A 21174-nucleotide genomic window follows, 5' to 3' on the forward strand; every position below is an offset into this window, starting at 1 on the left:
CTTTTTTTTTTTTTTTTTTTGCGGTATGCGGGCCTCTCACTGTTGTGGCCTCTCCCGGTTGCGGAGCAAGGCTCCGGACGCGCAGGCTCCGGACACGCAGGCTCAGCGGCCATGGCTCACGGGCGCAACCGCTCCGCGGCATGTGGGATCTTCCCGGACCAGGGCACGAACCCGTGTCCCCTGCATCAGCAGGCGGACTCTCAACCACTGCACCACCAGGGAAGCCCGGGAGTACTTTTTATAAATTGGATTTATTTGTTGCATTTATTGTAAACATTCCACAAATACCTGTTGATGAGATTTCATTTGTCATCTTCATGGATCTAATGTGCTAACTTTGTTATAAGTAGTTTCCACAACATTTATGTGATGTTACTGATGGAATGGTAGACCTATTTTGCACTAAATTTCCACTATGAAATTCATTGTATATAAATGGTAGAGCATATTCGATAAATGATAGCATACATACTATATTATCTTCAGTGCTTCTTAAAATTTGTCACCCTTGAGAATCACTTGAGGAAGTTTATTAAAAATGCAGATTCTGGGGCCCACCTGTTCTGATTCTCATTCTGACAGGCCCAGAATCTGACTTTTCACAAAACTTAGAGTTGATTCTTGGAAGTAATTTTAACATATGTTGAGAAGCACGACTCTCCAATATTTGAAGAGAAACATATTTACTAACTTATTTTTTTCTCCTGAGGAACACATTTTGTCAATTTTATGTGTTTAGACATGTCCCTTCTAAGTACTCTTCCAGTTTCACTTCTCATAGTAGGAAGTATCTTCTCTACTTTTCTCATTTAACCACCAGTAAAAGTATGTCTTAGAAGGAAGCTTTGGGCTTGACAAAACTATAACCTAATTCATCAGACTTTAGCCTTTTGAGATTAGTCCCACAAACGAATTAAAAACATGGTTTTCTGCTTGAAGTGTTTAATTCTGTTTTAATTAGAAACCTTCCCCTTTTATTTACTTAGTACTCCTTTACCTTCATTGACATTGAGATGATTTTCAGTGGGGCATCATGAATATGCCTGCATTTGCATACTCATATTGGAAAATTCTAACGGTAAAGACATAATTAACTTTTAAGGATCATTTTGTACCTGAGATTACATTTATAATACAATTTAGAATTTCTCCTATGAGATATCTGTGAATCTAAAAGTTTAACAAGTGGAGATTTACTGTGTTTCAAACTAAATCTAAATGATATTGCAAAATTGCATTTTTTGGTTGTTGCTTAGTAACAATCATCCAGTTTTCAAGAGAATCATTCTTTGTAGAGATGATTCCTAGTATATGGTATGTGTAGTAGAAAGATATGTCAACAGACATGTTGTTGGGAACATTTCAGAAATGTTCTGATTGAAACCATGGTGATACTGGTTGGTTAGCACAGAGCCTCAGGCATAAGTAATCAATGTAATGCATCAATGAAGATCGTTGTTTCTAAAGCAGCACACTAGGAATGACTAGTGTTTTCCTTTTTTTTTTTAAACTGTATTTTTGCCTCCCTGCAAACAGATTTGGGTGCATCTGTTTGAAGAAAAGAACAGTGTAGTAGTTGTATTGCCTCATGGATTATTTACCATTTATCCTCAAACATCTCTCTCTCTCTAGCCCTTTGCCCTCAGCCTATTCTCTCTTTAATCAACCACAATCTGGCCTTTCCATTCCCCACCACACTAAAACTACTCCCACTAAGTCACCAATGACTTTTAATTGCTAAACCCAAAGGAGGTTTTCCAAGTCTCAGTCAGTGCTGTGCTAAGTCATATCGGAAACTGGTAGAGGAAAAAGGCATGTCCCTAAATCCCCTTTATTAAAATACCCTCCCATGTTTTGAACCAAGTGGAAAAAGTTAATAATAGCTCTACAATCAAAAAGCACACCTATATATAAAACTCCATCCTGCCTAATCTATTGGCAGACCATTGTCAACCCCATAAACCTACTCAGTGGGAAAGCAAAGGCACTACAGACTGTCAGCATGTACAGTAACACAGGGTAATAACACAAACGAACAATGACCTGTCTTTATTCAAAATTTTAATATTTTGTTCACCGTGGATTCTTTTGCATTAATTTTTAATTTTAAAGTAATGCATTTAAATATTATTTATCTTAATTACGGAGTTTTTTGATGCCCCTTAAATTTTTTTGCCCACAGTGAGTGCTTCACTCACCTCACCCCTAATTCCAGACCTGCCCATAGTACTGGGCCTCTTCATGAACCTGATACTTTTTTTCTGTCTCTTAAATATGTTCTCTCTGAGCTTCTGTGACATTTATATCTTGTGATTCCTTTCCTTCATCACCAGATATTCTCTCTCAGTATCTTTCCTGGGCTCTTCTTCTCTTCCAGCCCTTCAGTTTTTGGTGCTCTCAGTGGCTGATTCTCATTGTTATAAGTGTGGCTTTGTTTATGCTCTTTCTGGTTGCATTCAGTCATTTCCACTGCTACTGCTTTTTTCCACACCCTCATTATTTTATGGCTGAACAGTTGCAATAGACTGCTAACAAGTTCCTCTAATCTCCATGCTGGCCCCTTTCTGGTCCACAATACAGGCAGAATGATTTTTTTCTAAAGTGAATATATAATTCATATATTTATTAACTGAATATTTATTTAGTATTTTTTTCCTGTCCTCGGTACTGTTTTAGATTCTAGGGATAAATCAGTTAATGAAAGAAAGTCCATACTCTTATGTCTTAATTTTATTTGAATATTGTTATGGCCTCATTCTAGGTGTTGTATTTAATTTTTATCTAAATACATGCTTGCATGGTGGATTTGGGTAGAAAGAAGGTCCTTTCCTCCTTTTCTCATCCTTTGATTTTAAAATTTTTTGAATATTTTTACTTTTCAGTTATGTACGAAGTGGTAGAAGCCTAGATTCTGCTTTCTAAAAGAATCACTTTTCGTTAAGAATGTGGAAATCATTACCCATTGACTTGTTAGTACTTAGGATTTCTTTCAAGTCCCAGAAATAGCGGATGATGTAATAATTACCTTACCCTTATTCTTTACTCATTATTTCTGCATGAATATGTTTTATACATATTATTAATTGTATCCCAAGTCTTGGATCATATGTGCTACTACAGTCTTTAAACAAATTGTAATCCAGTCTAGTGACATGTTTTGTTTGGCTCACACTATGTGTGTGTTTGTTTTAATTTTATTCAGTTATTTTTAAAATTAATAAACTTTATTTTTATAGCAGTTTTAGGTTCACAGCAAATTTAAACAGAAAGTACAGAGAGTTCCCATGTATCCTTTCACCACAAGGATGATGCACAGCCTCTCCCAACATCAACATCCCTCAAGTACCAGTATAGTACATTTGTTACAGTTGATGAACCAACATTGATACATCACTATCAACAGTTTGCATTAGGCTTCACACTTTTGTGTTGTTCTGTGGATTTGACAAAGATGTGATGTCATGGATCCACAATTATATGTCTTACCAAATAGTTTCCCTGCTCAAAAATCCTCTGAGTTCCAGCTGTTCATCCTTACTTCCCCCTAAATCCCTGACAATCATTGATCTTTTTACTGTTTCCATGGTTTTGCATTTTGCAGAATGTCATATAGTTGGAATCATACAGTATGTAGCTTTCAGATTGTCTTCTTTTACTTGGTAGTATGCATAATTTATCATATATTGTTGTGGCTTTATACTCCATTTCTTTTCAGTACTTAATGATATCCTATTGTCTGGATATACCACTGTTTTTTTGTCTATTCATCTATTGAAGGACATCTTAGTTGCTTCCAAGTTTTGACACTTACGAATAAAACTGCTGTGAATATCTGGTGCAGGTCTTTGTGTGAACATAAGTTTTCAACTCATTTGAGTAAATACCAAAGAGCACAATTGTTGGGTCATATCGTAAGAGTGTGTTTAGTTTTGTAAGGAACTGCCAAACTTCTTCCAAAGCGGCTGTACCATTTTGCATTCCAACCAACAATTAATGAAAGTTCCCGTTGCTCCACATCTTCATTAGTATTGTTGGTGTTTTGGATTTTAGTCATTCTAATAGGTGTGTAGTGGTATCTCACTGTTGTTTTAATTTGCAATCCCCTAATGACATATGATGTTGCACATCTTTTCCTATGCTTATTACCACTTGTATATCTTCTATTGGGGGGGTTGTATGTTCAGATCTTTTGCCCATTTTTTTAGTTGGGCCATTCATTTTCTTATTATTGAGTTTTAAGGATTCTTTGTATATTTTGGATAACAGTCCTTTTTGTGGCTGTCTTTTCATTCTCTTGACAGTGACTTTTGCAAAGTAGAAGATTTTTAATTCAGTGAAGTCCAACTTATCGAATCTTCTTTCATGGACCATGCTTTTAGTGTTGTATCTAAAAGTCACTGCCAAACCCAAGGTCATCTAGATTTTCTCCTTTGTTATGTTCTAGGAGTTTTATAGTTTTGCATTTTATATTTAGGTCTACGATTTGTTTTGAGTTAATTTTTGTGAAGGTTGTAAATTTTGTACCTAGATTAATTTTTTTGTGTGTGTGACTGATTGTCCCAACACTATTTTCAAAAAGGCTATCATTTCTCAATTGAATTGCCTCTGCTACTCTGTCAAAGATCAGTTGACTATGTTTGTGTGAATCTATTTCTGGGCTCTTTATTTTGTTCCATTGATCTATTTGTCTATTCTTTCACCAAAAACACACTTTCTTAATTACTATAGTTTTATTGTAAGTCTTGAAGTCAGGTAGCATCATTCCTCAGACTTTGTTCTTCTTTAATATTATGTTGGCTTTTCTCTATCTTTTGCCTTTCCATATGAACTTTAGAATCAATTTGTCTATATCCATACAATAACTTGCTGGGATTTTGATTAGGATTGCACTAAATCTATAGATCAAGTTGGAAAGAACTGACATTTTGACAATATTAAATCTCCTATCCATGAAAATGGAATATCTTTCTATTTATTTAGTTCTTTGATTTTGCTCATCAGAGTATTATAGTTGTCCTAATATAGATCTTGTATATATTTTGTTAAATTTATACATAAATCTTTAATTTTGGGGGGTACTAATGTAAATAGTATTGTGTTAATTACAAATTCCTCATGTTCATTGCTGGTATATAGGAAAGCAATTGGTTTTTCTGTGTTCACCTTGTATATCAAATTTTCTGTAGTTGCTTATTAGTTCCAGGAGTTTTTGGTTGATTTTTTCAGATTTTCTACATAGACAATCATATCATCTGTGTTATACTTGTTATACCTGTTCTTTTCTTTTCCTTTCTCATTGTATTACCTAGGACTTCCAGTATGATGTTGAAAAGGAGTGGTAAGAGGGGACATCCTTGTCTTGTTCTTAATCATAGCAGGAAAGCATCTAGTTTCTCACCATTAAGTATGATGTTAGCTGTAGGATTTTTTAGATATTCTTTATCAAATTGAAGAGGTTCCCATCTATTTTTAGTTTGCTGAGAGGTTTATCATGAATAAGTATTGAATTTGTCGAATACTTTTTCTGTATCTATTGATATGATCATGTAATTTTTCTTCCTAGACTGTTGATGTGATGGATTGCATTGACTGGTTTTTAAATGTTGAACCAGTCTTGTGTATCTGAAATAACTTCCACTTGGTCATGTTGTATGATTATTTTTATACACAGTGTGTTTTTAAAAATTTGTTTGTGAAAAACATTTAAAAATTGAGACATTTCCCACATTTATTTTGGGCATACTTGAAGAAGACCTGACATTCCTGGGCTTATTACCTCACATGGCAACAATCTGTGGGAGCTGAGTAAATGTTGCTGCTCCCCACCACCCCACAATCCTTGTAACTCTTTAATGCTTTATGTCCAGATACTTTATTCATTTACATCACCTGCCTCAAATGGTCTCAAGCATACTCCTGCCTTGGAGATAGTTGGAAGTGCTCCAAGTGCTGATGTTACTTGACCTCTGTGTTGTCTAAACCTTTGCATATTGTTGAGACTCTTCATTCCTTTGCACCTGTGACCCTATTTTCTTCTGATATTATTCCCATTTTTTTTTTTACATGCCTCCCTCATGGATCTTCCTCTTATCATCTTTTAAAAGTTGAAGTTCCTTAGAATCCCATCATTGGCTCTTTTCTCTCTACATACTCAGCATAAATGATCATCCATACTCACTGTTTTTCAGGTCCTAGAATCCCTGCTATCCCCCTCTTCCCAGAATACTTGCTTTCATTATTATTCACATATTTGTTGGTTCCAAGGAGCCACGAGAAACAACAGGGAATAATGACTTGTCATAGGCCTTTAAAGGGAATGGTAAGTCACACATTTGAAATGGCAGTGATAGTTGGAAGGAATGGCAAAAAAAAAAAAGATATACATCATGAAATATATTGACAGTCTGGAAATGTACTCAGTTTATTTTCGCTAGTCTAGTCATAATCTTAATTGACAGGGAAACAGATGAAACCCCAAAGACTCCTATTTGTTTAACAGTGAAAGATTGTCCTAAAATCAAACGTAATCTTAGAGACCAGCCTGGCAGGGAAAGAGGAAATAATCTTTAGATCTTTCATTATTACAGGATGATGATGAGATATCTATATCTGTCTGTATCTATAGCTATCTATCTATCTATCTATCTATCTATCTATCTATCTATCATCTATCTATCTGTAATAGCAGGTACATCTATACAGTGGAATACTATTTGGCAATAAAAAGGAATGGAGTACTGACACATACTATAAGGAACCTTAAAACTATTATGTTAAGTAAAAGACACCAGAAAACAAAGGCCACATGTTGTATGATTACAGTATCACAATCCATAGAGACAAAAAGCCAATCAGTGGTTGCCTGAGGCTGGGATTGGAAGTGGGGATTAAGTACAAATGGGCAGAAGGAAAATTTTGGTGGGGGGTAAAGAAGTATTCTAAAACTGGGTTATGGTGATGGTTAACTTATTGTATACATTTACTAAAAATCACTGAATTACACACATCAGATGTATAAATTATATCCCAATAAAGCTGAGGCAGGAGATAAATGGGTTCCAGGCTAGACGTTTACAACTGGCCTCCTGTTCACACTTCCTGAGATGAGAAGAAGATGGGCTCCAGGCTGGACATTCATTACCAGCCCCCTGTTTACATTTCCTGAGGCAAGAGACAAACGGGCTCTAGACTACATATTTATGACCAGACTCCTGTCTATATTTCGAGATCTGCACCTCGATATAAAAACCAGCAACAGGAATAGGGTAAATAACCAGACATTGGGCATTTTTATGGTAGGGACAGAGTGCCATAAAACGATCAAGAGGTCACACACTTCCCATCCTTGGGGCAAGGGAAACATTGCACATGTGCAGAAAGTCTCCTTGGGGGTCAAAACGGAGGGGGCACCACCTCATAATATTGATGCTAAGGCCATCCCATAGGCCTATGGGCTGAAATCCATCTTGGAAAAAGTTGTGCATGCATGTTGGTGAGGGTCCTAGGGCAGGTCAGTTGTGGAAAAAGAAACCAGATAATTGGCCCAAGGTAAACAAAGACCCGGAAGAACTGCCCTATATAAATGACTTAACCGCCTTTTTACTGCACTCCTCATTAGGGAGGACACCCACACCCTTTCTCTCCCGGGTGTGCATCTCTGCCTTGCTTCTGTTTTAACTAAACAAACTGTTTCTCTGTGTGCTCTCCCACTTGTTGTACTGTGCCTCTAATAATAATCTTTGTACCTGTTTTTACAGTTTTGCCTCCGTGAGAAATGCATTTTTCACTGGTGGCAAGAGCCAGGGGGTGTGGTCGCCAGGATTCCTGGTTTTCATCCAGGCTACCCAGGTTCAATTTCTGGGCAGGTAATTAAGATCTCACTTCTCGGCACCACTCACTGTTGGATCCTGGAGATCAAAGCTACTTAAATAACAACAGCTGGTCTTTTTCAATGCGCTTATAAAGCACAGTGAGGCTAAGTAAGGTGCACCAGTACAAACAGCTAATAAATATCAGGGCTAGGATTTGAACCCAGATAGTCTCTCTCCAGGGCACTTGAAATCATTTTTCATGAATTATCTGATTTTTAATCCTTAATATAACCTTATGAGATGATATCACTAATATAATTTTCTCACTTTACAGGTGAGGAAATAAACCTAAAGGTTAAGTAACTTGCCCAAGGTCACAGAGTTCATGGTTTAGCTGTAATTGAAACCCAGAGAGATTGACTTGTAACTTACATCTGTAATCTTTTTGGGTTAATTGACCACACAGCAATATCTCTGAAGCCACAGATACGAATTTATATTTATGAAAAGCTGGCAGGAATGGTGGCATTGTAAGTATGAAATGCAGAAAGACAAAGTAGCCTAGTGTTTTACTGATAACTTTTTGGGCTACCTTGCTTGGATCAAGAACTTGACATACAGCACAAAGCCTAGAGACCTAAGGCTAAGAAACCATCCATTTACTGACAAGTGGTCTGGGAAGGAAGGGTCAGGTTTCTTTTAACTTGGAGGAAAATAACCACTTATTTCCTTAATCAATCTTATAAAGGAACTTACTGATTTTTAATAAGCGTACATCTCAAGGACATAAACCCTAGAAAAAACAATCTCCAGGGGGGAGGTGTTTGCTTATTCATTTAGTATTTATTGATTACCAACTCTGTGTTATGTCTTGTACTGGGACATTGCTAGTAAATAAATATGGTTTTAACTATGCAAATATTTTGAATGAATGTACTATCTTTTAAGAGACCTTTTCCTTGAATTTAGTATTTTGAGTGAACTATTCAAGAGTAGTTTTTATCTCGTAATTATTTCTTTTATCCCATCTTCCTCTTGTTTTGGAAAAAAAAAGCAACAATATGAATTGATGTGGTATAATAGTAAGAATAACCTTCAGAGGATTTTCATCTTCTCACTATTTTTTTTATGTGTGTGGAATCATGACAGTTAGATATGCAAAAGATCTAACTTAAGAGTAAAAGAAAAAGATAGTTCATTTAATACATCTTACTAGTCATTCCCTATGAATAATTCCCTATGGTATTTTGGCAAAACGGGGTCTTGTCTAGTTTTAAATGACGCAATTGAAAAAGTTTCAGCTGGAGGTTGATTCTAGAGGCTAACAGATTCTCTGTGAAAGGTTTCTAGCATTTAGCCTAATTTTCCACTCCTCAAAATTTTGGAGCATTACTCCTAATTACTTCCTGTGACTTACTCCGCCACCACCTTGTTTCATGCTGGTTGCCACTCACTGTCCTTCTAGATAGGTATTATGTCTCCCCAGTGTGAATTATTTCTGAATGAAGCATAGTTTTAGTCTTTACATGGGCTGGTAGTTCCTATATAGAGGGATAATTGTATATTCTTCTTTTCTGAATTTGGGCTGAGTTAAACATAAGAGTACCAAATTATGTATTTGTTAATCCTTGATTTAAATGTGAATTTAAGTCTTTGAATCAGAATTCTAACGGATCATCTGAACTGTCATCGATCATTTACTAAATTCATAGGTGTGAAATTCAGGCTCATATTTCCCAATTTTCTATTACACAGAAGATTGGAATGCTTTTCCTATTTTCCATAGATATGTGTCAAAATAAAAACACTCTTAAATGGATATTGAACAAAATGTTTGCACAGATTTTAGTCATATAGCATCTGTGTGCCATTTTTCAAAAGAGGAATAATTGTTATACTGTCGCATGGAAACATAATGATTTTTTATGACTAGGAAATAATGTGAACTTTCTAGAGGCTGTCAATCAATAGTTTATTTTTATTGATTGACATATGTTTCTTTTAACCTCTATGTAGACTCTTCAATAGGTTAAATAATTTTATTGTTGTTTCCTCATATAGCTGCTGGGCTTTCAGCATTAAATATAATACACTGAGGCAAGGTCTTTCCAGAAAAAAATAACTTTATCATACTTATCAATATTTTGCCATTATTTTTTATAGATTATAACCCTGTCATATCATAGCCATAGCTGCAGGTGCTAATCTGTATTTTAGAGAGAAACAATGAAGAAGGGGGATTTACTGTAAATTTAAACAAGTATTAGTTCATGAAAATTGTATATATTATATAATGCAATTATGTATTTTTTTTTCCAGAGGGAATGCTAGCTAGTTACTACCTTCCACAGGCTTGGTAGTGATTATTTCTTATTTCTAACCACACACTATCATGGAAAGTGCTATCTGACCACATTTGAGATTTAGCACTGGGGATATGCATGTTGGAACAAATCCTTGATTAGCAGAGTTTCAAACTGAGCTGTGGTCCGCTTCTCCTGTATCCCTGCTGAGAATCACTGTGCAAAGGTTTGTCTTGACTGGCAGTCCTATAAAAACTGGAGCTTATCTGCTATATTGCTTTGATATTTCAATCTATTTTTGGATAGATTTTATACTTTGGCACTTGGTATATTGTCTTTCGTTTGGATATACAGCTGGCGGCTCTATTAGCATTTACTGAAAGTGCTGTAGCAATTCCCACATCAAGGTAATCCCGTTCCCTAGTGTTCTTTCAGAGTAAACCCAAGGTGTTACATTTCAGGGCACATGAAACATAATTGATATCTTTTAATCACTTAAAATCTCTGTATACACTAGTAGCAGGTGGAAGAACAGGTTCTGCCATAGCCAGACCACGTCATTATGGCCAGGTGTTAATAAATGCTCCTTTCTTTATCTAATCTAGTAGTCCTCAAATTTTAGTGTGCATTCGAATCACTTGAAGGGGTAGTAAAAACACAGATTACTGGCCCCCATCTCCAGAGTTTCTGATCTGTAGTCTGGGATGGGGTCTGAGATTTTGCACTTCTAGAAACTTCCCTGATGATGCCGGTACTGCCAGTTCAGGGACTACCCTTTAAGAACTGGCTTATAGAGTGTTGTATAACCACAGTACTTAAGGCTGTGAATGGCCCAGATCTTGGGCCCACACTGGAGAACCACTGAGCTAATACACTGATTGGCACACTTATTCTGTGATGGACCAGATAATAAATATTATAGGCTTATGGACCAGACAGTCTCTGTCACAACTACTCAGTTCTGCTGTTATAGCAGGAAAGCAGCCATAGACAATGCATAGATGAATGCATGTGGCTGTGTTCCAATAAAATTTTATTTATAAAAACATATAGCAGGATGTATTTGGCCCCTGGCCTATAGTTTGTCGATCCATGATCTAATTCATCAACAAGGGACTTGTATCTTTCCCAGCTCACAAATCATCTGTATCCTCTGTACTAGTTAGCAACTATGTGCCAGACTTTGAGCTAGGAGCTGTGGGGGATATATAAAAAGTATAAATCTGATTTTCCTATTCTTCTTCAAAATATTAGAGTTCAGTGTGATATAGTCTTGAAAAATATTAGAGAGACATTAAATGCCTAGGCTAGAATAGATTTCATGATATAGGTGAATCTTGGAGAATGAGTAGAAACTAGGCAAAAGAGAGCAAAATAAATGTCTTAGAAAGGAAGGTCAGCATGAGAAAAGACATGGAGTGAATACTCAGTGTATTCTTCCAACGGGCTGTGAGGAGATCTGTGATGTGGAAAGGATTAGAAATGTTGAGAGTCACAGATGCCATTTAACTAACACTTGTTGTGCACACTCTATATATTGGCAAAGTGATAGGTCCTGGGGGCACAGCTAAGCAAGGCATAGTCCTTGCCTTCAAGAATCTCAGATGTGGCTCAAGATATTTAAAAATCCCAAATTCATATACAGTATTTGAAGAGTATATGCTTGGCTCATGGTGAGCTTTCAATGGATGTTAAACTGAAAGTGAAATTAATGTGATTGACGCCAGGGAATTTTTGTTAGTTCTTGATTAGTAGAGTGGCTTGAAGAAAACTGTTTTAGGAAAAGCACTTGTTGTGCACACTCTAGTAAAACTAGTAAAATGATAACTATATAAAAGAATGGCTGTTAATGATATTATATTAATTCCACAGAAACTTTGCTAAATTGGAAAATAGTGTGTGTTGGGTGGCTCTTTTGTTTGTTTTTCATTTGTTTTTATATAGTGTGACTAAGAAAATCCAAAATTAGTGTATTAATATGTTTTCATCAGGCCATCATCAGAACTAAAGACAATTTCCAAAGGGTTGTACCATTTTGTCTTTCTGATACAAATGTATACAATTAAAAAAAAGACTCTATATAGAGAAAAATTCTCCATATATAAGTGGGGCTTTTTATTTCTGAGATTTTATTCCCAAAACATTGGATATAGGGTCAGGATGGAGTCTATTATCAAATAAAATGTCTAGTGGGAGCTGATGGTAGGTGTTTGTGTGAGTACTTGTGAGAGAATCTTCAAGCTTCCTTCTCATTACAGTATTCTGACTTTAAGTAAAATTTGAAAGGTCCTCAAGGAACTAATTCAGTCAAGTTTCCCTAAGAATGTGAGAAAATCACATCTTGAATAATGCATTTCAATAGATGAAACTAGAGTTCATTTCATAGTAAACATAATACTGAATTTGGGGTTAGAAAAAGCAAGGGGGATTGACTGAAGGCATTATTTTAGACAAGATGACATGACTTTTCAACTTTCTAACCCATTCTATACAGTTTAATTTTTAATTAAATGCAAGGATGCAGATGGCAGTATGCCATTTTATCTAGTTAGACAGAGGGTTAGAAGGAAAGTTCCATGTGACTTGGATTTCCTTTGATTTGTAGCTTGACTTTTTGTGAGCATGCCTATACCATTTTTATTATGGCTTCTTCTTCATTTTCAATGTCGAAGGATAGCCAAAGTCCACATTGGTCTTAAGACAGTGATTGATTTCTTGCACACCCTTGCCCATGAGGTCCCTTTAAATAAAAGTTGAGAATTGAGTAGTGACCTTCAGTCTTCCGCATTTGACAACCCTTTTATTCCCCACAAATGAGATATTCTAAAATGTCCTGACCTGTATGTGTGAGTATGTGTGTATATGTGTATGTACTGGTGATGTATGTCACTAATCTTGCACCAAGGACTTTATTTGGTAATAGGTGGGTCCAGAAAGCTTATCATTTTTGTATTAAATGATTTATATTATCTTATCAAGAAGCTCTGAAATTTATGAGAAAAGAAAGGGGAGTTGGATGGGGCTTCCACATTGTATGAATCTGTGGGGTCTACCTTAAGTAATTTTTCTCTGAAAGCAGAAGGAATTTAAGAAAAAATGTAGAAATATTATTTTACTCTGTATTTTGGTAGTTGAGTACTTTATGACACATTATTTCCTGTTATATAAAGCTTCAGGGAGATTTTAAATTTTCAAATGAGGTGGAAATAATTAGGAGAGCAAAGAGAAAATAAACTAACCTAATGAAGGGGCAAGATTTTTTTCCCTAGTCACAAGCTTATGCAGTGCTGCAAGCTGACCTTGATTGAAGAAAATAATAGCTTATTTGGGGTGAATAATTTTAAAAAGAAGATTAAAACATAGTGTAACTTTCAGATATCTCAATGCTATGATAAAAATATAAAATTAAAGAGGGGAAGTAAAAAAATAAGTGGTTCTTTAATTATGGCATTATTACTTAATATCACAGTCCATAAATATAAAATGTAGAATAACCAATTTTGGCATAAGAAGATATAAAATAATAGGGAAGGACTGCCAATGTCCTAAAATACTACATAATATCAATTATTGAGGAACTAGTACATGTTAGGAAATATGCTAAGCACGTTATTATATACAATGTCTCCAATTCTCACAATAGTTCTTCAAGTTACCTATTTTCATCCTAAATTTATATTGATATTTAAAGAATAACAGAAATTACCCAGGTCACACAGGTATTCAACAGAAGAACCAGGCTTTCAGTCCTAGATGTGTTCTTTCTACTATATATTTCTTCCTTTGGTTAATCCTTTCTTCCAAAAAACACAAGTCACCGTGTCCAGTTAATGTGTCTTCTGCTTTATCTTTTACAGTGTTTAGTAGTGCATGGCACAAGGTAAGTGTCCCACTTAGGCTAGCTAAATTAAGGTGTACACACGTGAAAATGAGATCAAGAGAGAAAAGTATTAGTGTGTTTGTATATATATTTGTCCTTGAAATAAAATACTGTGCTTAAAAAAAATGTCTACATTTTATACATTCTTGACTTCCAAAAAAGAATGAAGAATTTTAGGTTGCTTACACTAAAAAGATATGATAATGTAACTTCTTTTTTTTTTTTTTTAATTTTATTTATTTATTTATTTATTTTTGGCTATGTTGGGTCTTTGTTTCTGTGCGTGGGCTTTCAGTAATTTTTCTCTGAAAGCAGAAGGAATTTAAGAAAAAATGTAGAAATATTATTTTACTCTGTATTTTGGTAGTTGAGTACTTTATGACACATTATTTCCTGTTATATAAAGCTTCAGGGAGATTTTAAATTTTCAAATGAGGTGGAAATAATTAGGAGAGCAAAGAGAAAATAAACTAACCTAATGAAGGGGCAAGATTTTTTTCCCTAGTCACAAGCTTATGCAGTGCTGCAAGCTGACCTTGATTGAAGAAAATAATAGCTTATTTGGGGTGAATAATTTTAAAAAGAAGATTAAAACATAGTGTAACTTTCAGATATCTCAATGCTATGATAAAAATATAAAATTAAAGAGGGGAAGTAAAAAAATAAGTGGTTCTTTAATTATGGCATTATTACTTAATATCACAGTCCATAAATATAAAATGTAGAATAACCAATTTTGGCATAAGAAGATATAAAATAATAGGGAAGGACTGCCAATGTCCTAAAATACTACATAATATCAATTATTGAGGAACTAGTACATGTTAGGAAATATGCTAAGCACGTTATTATATACAATGTCTCCAATTCTCACAATAGTTCTTCAAGTTACCTATTTTCATCCTAAATTTATATTGATATTTAAAGAATAACAGAAATTACCCAGGTCACACAGGTATTCAACAGAAGAACCAGGCTTTCAGTCCTAGATGTGTTCTTTCTACTATATATTTCTTCCTTTGGTTAATCCTTTCTTCCAAAAAACACAAGTCACCGTGTCCAGTTAATGTGTCTTCTGCTTTATCTTTTACAGTGTTTAGTAGTGCATGGCACAAGGTAAGTGTCCCACTTAGGCTAGCTAAATTAAGGTGTACACACGTGAAAATGAGATCAAGAGAGAAAAGTATTAGTGTGTTTGTATATATATTTGTCCTTGAAATAAAATACTGTGCTTAAAAAAAATGTCTACATTTTATACATTCTTGACTTCCAAAAAAGAATGAAGAATTTTAGGTTGCTTACACTAAAAAGATATGATAATGTAACTTCTTTTTTTTTTTTTTTAATTTTATTTATTTATTTATTTATTTTTGGCTATGTTGGGTCTTTGTTTCTGTGCGTGGGCTTTCTCTAGTTGTAGCGAGCGGGGGCCACTCTTCATCGCGGTGCGCGGGCCTCTCACTGTCGCGGCCCCTGTTGCTGCAGAGCGCAAGCTCCAGACGCGCAGGCTCAGTAGTTGTGGCTCCCGGGCCTAGTTGCTCCGCGGCATGTGGGATCTTCCCAGACCAGGGCTCGAACCCGTGTCCCCTGCATTGGCAGGCAGAGTCTCAACCACTGCGCCACCAGGGAAGCCCCCGGGAAGCCCCCGGAAAGCCCCCCGGAAGCCCCCCGGAAGCCCCCCATAATGTAACTTCTAAAAAGCATTAACTAAAGAATAAAATTCAGGAGCCAACTGATAAATTATCTAATACAACTCTCCCAATTTAAATTGATCACCTCTGTTTTTTGATTTATGAACAGGAAATGAGCTTTGACTGTTAGGCACCTGGATGAAGAGCCCTGGATTCAGCTTGTCAGAGTCCTGTAACCTGCAAAGACCCTCTGGTTGCACTAGGATCATTCGACTAAAGTAAGATCTGATTGCATTAATTAGAATGTAAGACTTTTACTGTTGAATCAACTTTTAATAAGGTGATTTGGCATACCTCTATAATGTGCCAATAGTTGCTAATTTTGAAAAAAGAGAAGAGTGTGTGTATCATTCTGTGGCAAAATCGTATTATTCCAATTTCTGTTCATCTTTTATTTCATGGAATTGGGCCCAGTTTATTTTTGGAAAGCATTACCTAAATTTAATTTCTGTGTGGCTGTTGAAATTGGTACAGTTTTGTTGCCTTTGTGGTATCAATTGCTTTTTATACAATTGTAATTTTATTGTAAGTAATCAAATTAGTCTCTCTTTCTCTCTTTTTCTTTTTTTAAGTTTAAGTTGACCCACTATTTTATTTAAAATGATAACAACAGTGCAGTTTGTGCCATGATACAGCAAGGCTTTGCTTTTCTTATTTATTCCAAGTTTCTACAGGTCCAATGACCTTTTGGAACATCTGTCTGTATATGGCCACACATAGACTGTGAACTTCCATGTAGGCATTAGAGTTAAAAGACATGTTTTAAAGATAGTTCATAGTTCTTCCTGGAAACACTCCTATTTTGAGCAGATGATGCCAGTATATGATTGAAATACTTTTTTCTGTAAAGCACTAGCTGCAATCAATGTTCCAATGCTGGTTCAGGCTTACTATGTATAAAACTTTACGTGGCATGCATGATGCAAAGGCCTACAAGACAGCACAGAACCAAGTGCTAGGAAATTTGAGCAGACCCAGCATGACCACCAACATACTTTACGAACTTGGATGAATCACTTGACCATCTGAGTATTCCCTCAGTTTTGAAATGAAGGGGCTAGTTTAAACAAGGAAAGGGTGGCAAATTCTTGAGGTTTGAAGGTCAGACATATAGTATATGAATTGTATGGAGTGGCTGGGTGTGAGACAATAGGGAATAGTGAGCCTGTGGGGAAAGAGGCTGTGCCCCTTCTAAAGCCATTCAGGTTCAAGTATTTTAAAGCCGGACAAAGAAGTAAATTGTGTGGGGTGAGGAAGGGGGAAGCAGGAGGAGGATTGGACTTGGCTATTGGACTGAATAAATTCTAAGGTCATTTCCAACTCAATATATGTTTGTAAAATATTTTTACTATGCAAAACACAATATTGCCTAGCATCTGTTGAGCTCTGTGTGTGTTCCTTTTTGAGTAATTAAAAATAAATAAGTAAAATAAAATTAAATGGTTTTTGGTTTGAATCTCCCTTTGAACTGTACATTAGAATTGGAAGGAAAGGTGATTTTTTGACCATAAAGTACTTAATAATTCATCAGTTTAATATTTTACTCTGAGGGTTTTTTTTTTCTTTAAGTGGCCTAGAGTTAGAACTTTGAATCCAGTACCATAATCAAAGAATAAAACCTATTCTGTAAATTACCAGTTAGCGGCTTCTTTCTTAAATGAGTATTCGCACTGAAAAAATCATGTGAACAAGTAAAGGAGAGTCATACCACCTGTTTAGGACTAGTTTTATGATTTTTTAAGAAGTACTTAAAAGTTCTAGTGTCTTTTGATTAATATTTTAATTAATCTTTTAAAACAAATATTAGTTTATATGGAAAAATGATAGTTGTAGTTTAAATAAGTATATTTTCTAACATAATTTTCTAGCTCCATCAATTTTGCTTTTAAAAATTTTTTTTTCCTTTTTACAGCCATGACATATATTTATTTCTTTTTATCACATTTTACTGCCTTTTAAACCCATATTTTAGTTGAGAAAATAAGTACATTTTATCAGATGTAAATGGTAATTAGGTTACAAGCCTAGTAGATGGGAAGTGGGCCAAGTCAATATACTCTGGGAGTCTTATCTATTCTTTTTGGCACAATTCGAATCAGAATTTGTGTCTACAAGAAAATTGAACTCATGACTATAGGGAGCCATGTGTATTATCCCAGTGATAAAGGGAGAATTAGAAGGAACTGGAATTCTTATGCCTTTAGTTGGGCCCTCTCAATAGCTGCTTCTTTCTTTGTTACTTGTATAGTTTTCAATTTCATGACCATGTGCATTTGTAGAAGTATGCAAGTTACTTCACATGTGATCAGTTTGAGAACGGCTGTATTGTGTGAGGTATGCTAGATCTTTCAGGTAATTTTTTCACATGTTAATAGAAACTGTTACTGCCCTAAGATATATAACTTTGAAATAATGTTTTAAGAGGCTTTTGATACCTACTGCAAGTTCATGTGCCTGATGCACAGTGAGGCCAAACAAACTGAAACATTGGAATTTGAGGCAGAGAAAGGTTTATTGCAGGGCCCTGAAAGGAGAATGGGCGGTTGGTGCTTAAAAAAAAAACCCTGAACTCCTGGAAGGGTTTCAGCAAAGCATTTTTAAAGACCAGATGGGGATGGGGGTGGGTCGCAGAGTATGTGATCAGCTCTTGCACAATTCTCTGATTGGCTGATGATGATCAATCCTTAGGTGCCAGAAGATCTGGGAGCTATGTGTTCTTAATCATCAAGTAGTTAATTCCTTCCATTTGGTGGTGGTTATCTGAAAAACTCAGGAAATATGCATGAGATACTATCATTTGGTTACTTCACAGAGGAGCTATAGCAGAGGATATGGGAGAGGAGTCTGTCCCCAAAAGGCCCCATAGGGTCCTGGTAGGTTACACTTTCACATTAGATGTTATAGTCCAGCCATGTTGTCATGTAATGTATTTTCTGTCCGTTTCTTTGATAACCAAGTCAAAACTGAAGTACTTGGATGTTAATGCTCAAACTGATCAGAACTGGTTAGATCTGTTCCTTCACTGACTTACTACATCTGACATTAACAAAAAGTATCAGCTCTTTTTTCAAACATACTTGATTTCTTCTGAAGGCTCCACATATTGTAGAAAATAAAATAAGCATATACATGAAAATGTCAGCAGATATAATATAAGGTAAACTATACAGGGAGGCTTCTAATGATGTTATCTTATTGTCTTGTTTTATAGAGGCATTAAAAAAAAATTACCAGTGTGAGCAAGCATTCTCTTTATACTCTTCAAAGAATACATTCATATATGTTTATCTTCAATGCTTTAGTAACACAGAGTATATGGACAAAGTAGACATTTAGACAACAAACTCAATCATTTCTATATTATTTTTCTAGATTTTAGAGAATTGATGACAGAAATGTCTAATCAATTGCTAGATCACTGATTCTCAACATGAAAATAAAGTAATGCAAGCTTCTAAATTGAGGTAGTTAATTGCTACCTTTCTTGTATGTACACCTCATCAGTGATTCTGAAACTAAGAACCCTCAGACTAGAATTCCCTTCATGCTATGAAAGATGCTCTGACATGCACTCATGTTAAGACATGAGTTCACCTTTAGCATTTGACATTTGTTAGTCATGGCCTTCAAATTGTTTCATTAAAATCAGAGTGCCGTTGTTTTTAATAACCCAGAAAGAATGGGTATGAATTAAATTAAATGTTTTTTAAAAACATGACAGTGGATTTACGAGTACCGTAACTCCTGTGTGAATATTGCAGTTGTTTGAAAAATTTTATGAAATATTCTTATTATGAAAATCTAATTTAAGGTTTAATGATACAGTAAAGTTGAGATGTTCACAAAGAAACCAGAATAATAACAGTAAAAATTTAGCCATAGTTGAGTACAATCTAACCAAAATTTTCTGGTCAATTAGATTTGATTGTGCTGAACAGTGACAAACTAAAGAAGTAATTAGAAGTCATGTATTAGTGAGTGGCTGGATGCTGGAGTCTGTTAAAGCCATTTTATGCTGCCTGAGGTTTACCACCCCTTCCTGGGTGTCTTTAAACTGAAGCAGATGCAATTATCCCAATTTTTATTTTTCTTGAGGTTCTCACTAAACTGTTTAATAAATGTGATTTGTTCTGGAATTGACTATTTTATTTTCTTTAAGAGGCAGACTTTCCTTAGGGTACAAGACTAATTAAAAAAAAAAAGGGGACTTCCCTGGTGGTGCAGTGGTTGAGAATCCGCCTGCCGATGCAGGGAACAGGGGTTCGTGCCCCGGTCTGGGAAGATCCCACATACCGCGGAGCGGCTGGGCCCGTGAGCCATGGCCGCTGAGCCTGTGCGTCCGGAGCCTGTGCTCCACAATGGGAGAGGCCACAACAGTGAGAGGCCCGTGTACCACAAAAAAAAAAAAAAAAAAAAAAAAAAGGGCAGTTAAATGATCTAATAGCAGCATTTCAATGGAAAAATAAAACCTAGTATCATAAATAACTTATAACACTCAGGGGCTCTGCATTTCTAACCCAATGGATTGAAATAGACCCTTGCTTGATATTCTAAATCCCATGCAAGGGATAGATAAGGAAGAACACTGATGGCAAAAGTCTTGAGGAACTTTTTATAATCTGTCCATAAGTATTCCCACATCCGCAATGTAATTTCATCTAAACAATGTTTTTTTTTAGTTAATCTACTCAGCATGAGATTAGCTTTGTTAGGAGAAGACTTGTAGTCTATTGCCTTTAAAGTACATTTTAATAAATTCATTGAAATATTTTTTTGTTTTGAGCTATATCATACACTTACCTAATATAAAATGCATAAAGTAATTTAACCATAATAAATATTTGAATTTCATTGTACCATTTACAGTAGAAATGGTAATTTTTGTATTACTAGAATTTGTCATTGAAAGCTAAAATGATATTAATTTTTAAATTTTTTCTTTAAGAATGTTATATTTCTCTCAGAAGACAATTTTGAAATAATTTCCTTTCTATTCTAAAGAAATGAAAGAACAGCATTCATATAGGGAATGAAAGGTCAGTCATTAAGAGCTAAGTGATATTTTTTAAAGAGGAAGAGCCCCAACTCATTAACTTTAGCTTTATACAGGTAAATCAATTGTTACTTATCTCTTGCCTGATCTCATAAGTTTTTTGAAGCTTTTTACATATACTTTTTCATGTAAATTTCAAAGATACCAACTTTTAACCATATTAATCAGTTCGGCAGCAATTCATTTACTACTTGATACTGAAAATTATCTTCACACAAGTAGCTTCATTTCCTTATATAACTGAAATACATCTGTAACATTTCCTTGCAAATTTGACATGTGATCTCTTGTTAACTTACATGGTATGAATTTCATACCTGTGTATATATGAAGTGCTTTCTTGTCCTTGAAACATCTTTTTATATTTGTCTTTCCAAGAGAACTATTTCTAAAATTGATTTTTTTCAAGCTGAGTGTTCACCTTTTAAGTAAAAAG

At 35.2% G+C, this 21174-nt stretch overlaps 1 protein-coding gene across 16 annotated transcripts in view; it reads left to right on the forward strand.

The window, feature by feature from the left end:
• NAALADL2 (N-acetylated alpha-linked acidic dipeptidase like 2) overlaps window positions 1–21174 on the forward strand; it is a 1565958-nt gene that overhangs the window by 329473 nt on the left and 1215311 nt on the right. For all 16 annotated transcript variants that reach the window (XM_055083873.1, XM_055083848.1, XM_055083869.1 and 13 more), the window contains one exon: window positions 15795–15903. The gene's annotated coding sequence lies outside the window, so the exon portion shown is untranslated. The remainder of the gene's footprint in view (window positions 1–15794; window positions 15904–21174) is intronic.

The sequence above is a fragment of the Physeter macrocephalus genome, chromosome 1, assembly GCF_002837175.3.
Source record: "Physeter macrocephalus isolate SW-GA chromosome 1, ASM283717v5, whole genome shotgun sequence".
Classification (NCBI taxonomy): domain Eukaryota; kingdom Metazoa; phylum Chordata; class Mammalia; order Artiodactyla; family Physeteridae; genus Physeter; species Physeter macrocephalus.